Below are 6,811 nucleotides of genomic sequence, written 5' to 3' on the forward strand. Positions count from 1 at the left end.
GCCTGCCCGCCCGCCGGCCCTTGACACTCGAGGAACCGCCCCCTCCACCCAGGGCCGGCGACCCCTCCCCCAGTGCGCGCACCTGCGCGCCCGCGCGTACAGATTCCTAGCGCCTCCAACCCCGCCTTCCTCTAGCTTTTGCGCATGCTCTTTCTGCTCTCACCCACGACCGGCTCACCTCTTTTCTCTTAAGCGCGCGCCACAGCGCGTGTGTGTGGAGGTAGGCGGGGTAGAGGAGGGGGGCAGAGAAAAACGCCACCAGCGCCACCAGCCCGATCTCAGCCCTGATTGGGTGTTGAAAGGAAACTCCGCCCCCCGTGCACACGACATACACACACATACACACACGGAGCTTTTGACACCTATCCCTCCTACTTAGGAGGAAGCAGGTGGTGGGGGGTGGAAATGGACGTTGAGTAAAAAAGGAGTGGGCAGCTAGAACTGAGACTTTGGGGTGAGCGAATTCTAGTTTTGGAGAAGCAGCTGCCCTCTTCAGTCCAGTGCCCCTTGGGAATGTGTAATGCGCGTTAGGGTAACAGTTCCATTACCCTACAAAAAAAAAATGTTTTCAATAAAGATTTTCTCGTAAAGCTCTTGGCTGCGGCGAGGGGGGGGGGATTTCTTCCACCGTGTTCCTTCTGGGAGGTCAAGGTGTCAGTGCACGTTTTCATAGGATTCCTTACCTGGCAGGGGTCATATTTTTATGTTAATAGTGCAGCAGAAGTGTTTATACAAGATCTCTTTCCCTTAACCCAGAAAGATGAGTTTGAAGATCTTGTTTTGTTTTAGATATGAAGTGTAAGACCTTGAGCTAGGAAAAAGTCGTGGATTTGTGGTCAGAGGACCTAGATTCAGACTGGTACTACTATACCATCCGTAAAGGGAAAGGGTTATATGATCTCTAAGGTGCTTCCAGCACCAAATCCTATGATCCTCAGCTGACTTGGTGATGTAATGGAAAGCAAAGCCAGAACTAGCATGAAGAGGACCCCTTTATGCTAACATCTCTGGGGTACCATTCCTCCCCATGGGGGCCAGCCCACTGGCTGCCCTACCTGCCTACTAGGTTGCTACCCCTAGGATCTCCTATTAGTCATGATCCTCTCCTGGTTGCCTTTACATCAGAGGGCTACAGACTGCCCTGCCATCTCTGCCTGGCCAGGATCCTAGACCATGCATGACTCTCAACAATAGCAAAGTGTCTCTTACCACCTCCCTCCCAACAGCTTCTGGCTACACCTTCTGCTGCTACATCTCTCCCCCTTGTCCCCATAGAAAGCATAACTAGACCTTCCTGGCATCTGTCCTCTTCCAACCTCCATTTACACTGCATCATTTGGACTCCTTACTTTGCTACACATGGCAAGATTTGGAGCCAGAAGACCCGAGTTCAATTCTAACAAGTGTCATTTACTAGTTCAGTGAACCTTAGGAAAATCACTTTACCATTCTGCTTTGGTTTCATCTGTAATATTTTTTCAGACTAAAGTAAATTAATACGCAACCTTCTGGGGGGTTTTGTTCACTTTACAAGGGAAGTACAGAGCTTTAAGCAATAGCAGCAGAGAATAAAATATCTTTAAAGAATAGTTTGACAAACCTGCGCCCAATCTAGCTCATTCTGACAATGTTCCCTTGTAATAAGTTATTTCCTCCTATATAACTTTCAGTTCAAGCTAGAATCACTTATTACCAGGAAGGTCAGGTTAGTTTCCAGGATAACATTTTCATAATTGTACATGAGGGTAAATCATGAGAATAGTATGGAGTGTCAGTTGTACATGTGCACCACATAACTATCTGCTCAGACACTTATAAAAAGGTTAAACAATGAGAAAGTGAACTTTTGTAACTCAAAGTACCTGGGGCTAGGTCCACACCCTACACACACAAGGAAACACTCATCAGATTTATTTTATATATTCATTAACAATTCTGAACAATAATTAAAACACAATAATTCAACAGAAAGCTTGGAATTGAAATGCTTTCCAATTATTTTCAATTATCCTGTACATGACCCTAACGCCACCCCTCGAAAATGAAGCAAACTAAAACCAAATGGAGTAAAATGGAGTAAAATTTCATAAAATATTTACTTGCCCACCATAGCACATTCTTCTCCACAGTGGACTTTTAGTGCATTCTTACTTTACATAAGACAACTCAAATAAAAGGGTACAAAATAACTTTTTTTAACATATTTAACATTTTTTCCTAGTAGCATCACTGACTGAATATGACTCATCTTCTATCCTCTTTTTAAAAGCCATTTCCAATGGTTCACTGCTATCTTAATCTTTCAGGTTGGACATGACAATGAATGGAAAGGCACACGTCCAACTTAAGTGACCAGCATTTTACATATGTACATTAACAATATCATATGGTGTAGTTTTCCAAAGGTGCATAAGCATGGAATCCATTTGAGAGTTTACTTACAAATAACTACCAATTGCTCTTGAAGTAAGAGGCCTTACTCCTACAGCTGTAACTGAATAGTGAATTTAAGCATCAACTACAAGTGATGAAATTGTGACTTCTCATTTCAGTTCTGCAAAGAAATCTGCTTACATTTCATGCTATATCTTCATTGCAGGATAGGAAACAATTGTTTACATCAAATTGAATAGAAAAGTGTAAAAGGAAACAGTGAACTATGTGGTCTGATTTTTTAGAAAATTTAAAAAAAGTTATTATTTTATAACTTTATTTTTGATGAGGCTTTAACTCCCTCTGTATTAACAGGAATCATGTAGCTGAGAAAACTAAATGCAACTTAAATTCCAAAGAAAATGGGTTTCCTCATCTGTAATATTATGGGGTTGGACTACATGAGATCTAAAGTCACTTGCAGTTCTAAACCTAGGCTCCTAGGGTTCTTCCTGTCATGTTCCTTCCTTGCTGGTATTCATAGAAACTTAATTTTCTCCTGAAGGGAAATAATCTTCTTGACATCCTGACCAAAGCAACATGAAGGAGAGGGAAGGAACACTAATTACCTACTCTGTGCCAGGCATTATGTTGAGAGTGTTACAAATGGGATTTCATTTGATCAGGACATGGGAGCAAGAGTACTCACTCTGGCTACAGAGTAGCAGAATTTAAATCACTACCTCTGATGCTGCCTAGGATTGTGTCAAAAAGAAGGGATTGAACCAAGTTGTGTTGAAGGTCCCTTTCAGCTCCAGTTCTGTGCTCCTGTGTTTCCCCTTTCACTTCCCCAACACATAGACCAGAATGAATCAGCATACTCCTTCATCACACACACACACACACACACACACACACACACACACACACACACACACACACACATGCTTACATGTGCCCCTGAAAACATAAACAGGTTATATTTTTTTGGTTCCCTCTCTCCATTACCTGCAACAAAATTTGCCTTAAGGGCTAGAATTGCTATTTACAGCTTTGATAGACCCAACTTGCAACATTCTGTGATTGTCTAAAGAGTAATCATTTACTCCCTAGTGCCTAACAGATTGGAATATAATGATATACAGTATTTACATTTATAGGCCTTTCTCAATTTGATTTTTAAAAATTTTTAAGTATCATGCTCTAACCATTCACCATGGAAACCAAGATTTTATTCACTATTATGCCTTCTCATAGATGCATGGAAATTAGTGAGAGAAGGTACTTCAGAAATCATCGAGTGGCTAGAATTACAGATGAAGAAACTGAGGACAGAGTAGATGAAGTGACTTACCCAAGATAGTAGAATTTGATTTATGTGTGTTAATATAACTCTTTTTATTCAAATTTAACATTGAACATCAGATATCCTCTTAAAATATTGGACATTAGTCCACAGTCAAATGTGTTGAACATTACATTTACACAGACCAGTCATCCTCCCTCCTATTTCTAATACTTCCACCTTTCACTCTGATGGTCAAAATAGGTGAACGAAGTGAAGAAAGCCAGACTGTAGCAATACAACAAAATGTCACAATGCCTTTGTTAGAAAATAGCAATTTAAGAAATCATACCTCTTATGAGCTGATAACTATTTTACCAACTTACAGAGTAGCTATACCCTAAAAAAAAATGATTAGAATTAATTCTTTACAGGGTTTCTATTGATGATCGAGCCCCAAAGAAACTAGATTTGGTAACACTAGATGTGGAGTCTGAAGAGAAGAGTTCAAGTCTCAGCTCTGCTATTTACTCTGGGACTCAGTTTCTCCCATTTGTACAATAAGCTAATCAGATCAGATGACCTATAAGTTCCCTCCCATTTCTAAAATCTCATGTGGTCAAACATAAATGTTTGCAAAGGGATTTTAGAGATCATTTAGTCTAACTCCCTCATTTTACCAAAGAGGAACCTGAAGCCTACAGAGGTAAAATTATTTGTGTGAGTTCACTCCAGTAATTAGTTGCAAAACTAGGACCCGAAACTGTATCTCCCCAACTTCTATTGCAGGGCTCTTTCTAGCATGCCACACTGCCTCTTTTTGTCCTACTATCATCTTCTTCAGACCTTGAGGGTAGGGGAAAAGGAGCTGGGAAGCTAGCTGAAATTGGCTGATTGTTGTACAAGTCTATGTGCAGTGTATCCATTTTGGTTTTTGATCTCGACTTGTAATTTCATTACTATGGGGAACTCCTGATTTGGAAATTTTTGAGAAGCACCCCCCAATGTCCCCATCGTCTTACCCTCACAGATGGATACCTCATCTGTAATTTATAATCTTGAAGACTTTCCTGGAACAGTTAATAGTCAAATCCACTTCTTGGGTATTTGCTTAGGATCTATTAGCTAGAATTTGTCCGAGAGAGGATCTGAACCCCAGGCTTCCTAACTCCAAGACTGGCCCTCTGCTACTACTTCATGGTGCCTCTCTCTATATGCATATGATCCATGATTTTATAGCATTGAATCAATTAATCAACAAGCATTTATGAAGCTCTTCTATGTGCCAGATAGCGTTCTAGATGCTGGGGATACAGATCCCAAAATGAGATAGTCCTGGCTGGCAAGTTTACATTCTACAGGGCTGAGGTAGGGAGAAGAAAGAATGCAAAGGGTCACAGATAAGTAAATACAGGACACACACACACACACACATATACACACATACATACACATATATACATATATAGACATATATACATACACACATATATACATATATACACACACATACACACACATACACACACACACACACACACACCACACACACACACACTAAATACAAATTGATCTGGGGTAGAAGACACTAACATTCCAGGATTACATACAGTTCAGAGAACCCAGCAGGGCTTTCTGACAGGTTTCATTGGCTTTCTCATTTATGTCAAGGATTTTCTTTTATTAGCAGTTTACCTGAAATTCTCATTATAGCTCATTCTCATTCAAAACACATAGCTTAGAGGGTGCACTTGTGTACTTTTTTTTTTAACAGCAAGATTTTACTTGCTTCACAAGTAAAAAAGTGTTCACAAACATTTTGAAGAAATGGTATTTAAATCTTAATATCTGAACACATGAAAGAAAGTATCAAAGTAATAAATGCTTTCTGGGAACTCATCAGGTCTTTCTAGAAAGGAGACAGACCTATATTTCATAAATGTATTTATTGCATTTTATTTATGTGTAGAAACCTTTTAATATACCATTTTTGAAGGCTACATCATGAAAAACTATCTCATCTCCAGTTAATTATAATTTTCCCCAAAAGCAAGGATTATGCGATGCCAAAAAAAATATGCTTTCATAGAACCAAAGACTGTCAGAGGTCAAAGGAATCTTAGACATCATTTAGTCCAGCTCCCTAATTGTATTGATTGAGAAAATGAAGAGGCACAAGAAAGTGAAATGACTTGCTCTGGACTTCAAATCCTCATATCTGGGTCCCTCCTTACAAGTCATCCCTGTGAATGAAAGCCTTGGAATTTCTTTCTTTAGAATAGCATAGATCCTTTAGTGCGGGTGGCTTAGACACAGTTATGTGCCACTGAGAGGCCAAGTGATTTCTCTAGAATTGTGATCTCATGTATTATTTAACCAATAATATACAACCCATTCCAAATATACTTGCATGTAAACAGGAAAACACACATATTATTAAGTATTCTCCTTGCTAATTTATTACAATAAGCCCACCAGAAAAGCTTTTAAACCCGATTAAAATACACAGAGAACATTGTGCTATTGAGACAAGCATAATTTTCAAGCCTATTTCCTTCTCTATCCTTCTTTTCCTTTCAAGGGTACACTTCGTAACTTATGGCATCATTAGATTTCATCTATCCCTGCATCTTAAAACTACTCACATGGGTGATTCCAACCCTAGAGGATGGGTTCATTTAACCCAACACCTGCCAAAATTTATCTTAACATCTTCTTTGTGCCATATAAGCCAATATGTTAACTTATTTATATGGTATACATACATATATATATATAAAACTTTTAGATTTTAATGAAACACATTTATAGAATTTTAGTAATAAAAAGGATGTAAAGATGACTTTACAAATAAAAGACCTAGGGCTATGAGAAGTTAATTGATTTCCCAAAGTCATATAAGTAGTTAATAGTAGAGCCAGATCTACATTTGCCAAATTTAAATTAGGGGCTGATATCACAGAAGATTTAACTATGGGTTCCCTTAAAAATCTAAATCACTTAAGGCATCTAGTATAGATTTCTCTTTACTACCTAGTGGCATACTTAGGACTACAAGGTTTAAATGTCAGCCTCATTCCCCTCCCCCCATCTTGATTAGTGAGTGCCTCGAGTCCTGCTATTTCAGGCAAGCCATCACAAAGCTTCACTTTA

This window comes from Phascolarctos cinereus, unplaced genomic scaffold (genome assembly GCF_003287225.1).
Source record: "Phascolarctos cinereus isolate Bilbo 61053 unplaced genomic scaffold, phaCin_HiC Scaffold_4;HRSCAF=312, whole genome shotgun sequence".
In the NCBI taxonomy this organism is placed as follows: Eukaryota; Metazoa; Chordata; class Mammalia; order Diprotodontia; family Phascolarctidae; genus Phascolarctos; species Phascolarctos cinereus.